General features: G+C 42.2%; 1 pseudogene; it reads left to right on the top strand.

The window, feature by feature from the left end:
• Positions 1–1,225: 1,225 nt before the first annotated feature.
• LOC114887514 lies at positions 1,226–1,532 on the top strand (annotated as a pseudogene).
• The last annotated feature ends 287 nt before the right edge of the window (positions 1,533–1,819 follow it).

Below are 1,819 nucleotides of genomic sequence, written 5' to 3'. Positions count from 1 at the left end.
AGTGACCCCCATTCTGCAGATGTTCTGCCCATTCCTTCAAGTAGTAATTGTCCAGGGAATGCTCTTAATTCAGTGCTTAATCAGGGACATTTATGCCTCAGACTCCAAAACACTCCCTTCGGTTATTTAAAATTTCTATCACTATTCTCAATGCCCTCTTATCCTTTCGATTCTAGGAGGGAACACAGCATACTTTCTTAATATCAGCTGTGTACCTAGGGAAAGAAAATGCATTAACTGCAGTTTTCAGGGGAACATGTCCATATATGGTTACGTTTAAGCAAAAAAAAAAAAATAACCTTGGAACGAATAAGACTAGTGATAATTAGAACAGTCCCTTCAGACAGCTGGTGTCATAACCCAGGCAAGAACAGCCTTTTGTCCATTGGGTTTGATTTCATGACTTACAAGGAGAGTCAAAGTTTGATTTCCTTCTCGCATTTCCCCCACATTAAGAATTTGGCAGCATTTGGAATGGAAACAGATTTCTGGGACATTGTCAGATATCTTCTGGGGATTTTTCATGACTACAGTGTTTTTCTCAATTTGCCATTTCCTATAATTAGGCAGCACATCGCACATCTGATTCCTTGAGACAAAATTATTCAGTGTGGATCATACAGACTCTTTGCTTCTCTGCCTTTCTGAGGCAACCTGTTTGGACATTTCGCTCCTTATTAGCAATTCTGCCAAACTGTGAGATGTAGAAGAATCAAAAAAGAAATTCAAATCTAAGTGTTTTTCTTTCTCATGTCTGTTCATGATCAGGTAGGTAAAGAGGTCAGATTTCACAGCTCAGGTTTAATTTATAATTGCCCATGGATGTACAGTATATTTACACCATCCCAGTCCGAACCATACAGAAATTTTTAAAAGCTTAGCTTACTTCATAAACGTCTTTTTAAGTTACATTTTTCTTCCTTTACTGAAAGCGGCAAATGATTTTTAACTTTTACTTCTACTGCCCCTGAATGACTCTTCTGATGCTAAAGGTCATAACACCAGTGACCGCTTGTGTGTGACCACGATGATCTGACTAACATAAAAGATGACCGGAGAGAAGAAGGAAAGTGCAAGGTCTGGGCCGGCGGGTTTTGTCAGATCGGGTGGGCCGGACCACCCCCTTGGCCGCAGCAACTCTTCTCCCCGCTGGCATTTTCCGCCGAGTCGCCCGGCAGCCGCGATATACAGCAGGGCGGCGGGAAGTGGCAGCTTCACCGCCGCCATGGTGCCCGAGAGGAAGCTCAGCTCCGCCGAGGGGGCGGCGGAGGAGGAGCCCAAGAGGAGATCGGCGAGGTTGTCAGCTAAACCGGCTCCTGCAAAAGTGGAAACGAAGCCCAAAAAGGAGGCAGGAAAGAATAAATCTTCAGACAAAAGTGCAAACAAAAGGGAAAAGGGGAGCAAAGGGAAAACAAACTGAAGAGGCTAACCAAGAGACTAAAGAAGATGTACCTGCAGAAAATGGAGAAACTAAAAACGAGGAGAGCCCAGCTTCTGATGAAGCAGGAAAGAAAGAAGCCAAGTCTGATTAATATCACACACCTGGTCCTATCAGTGGTCCCTGTCTCTCTTCTTGCACAATCCAGAGGAATATTTTTATCAACTATTTTGTAAATGCCAGTTTTTTAGTAGCTCTAGAAACATTTTTAAAAAGGAGGGAATACCCCCTCATCCCCAATTTTTTACCCTTAAAATTTTTTTAAGGGTAATTTTTTTTTTTTTAAGGTGAAATCATTTGCTGGTTGTTTATTTTTTGGTACAACCAGAAAATAGTGGGATATTGAATATGGGAGGCTTTGATTGTCTTCGGTGTCAGCTT

The sequence above is a fragment of the Monodon monoceros genome, unplaced genomic scaffold, assembly GCF_005190385.1.
Source record: "Monodon monoceros isolate NGI ecotype Baffin Bay Population unplaced genomic scaffold, NGI_Narwhal_1 Super_Scaffold_7, whole genome shotgun sequence".
Classification (NCBI taxonomy): Eukaryota; Metazoa; Chordata; class Mammalia; order Artiodactyla; family Monodontidae; genus Monodon; species Monodon monoceros.
This window is presented reverse-complemented; position numbering and strand designations above follow the sequence as displayed.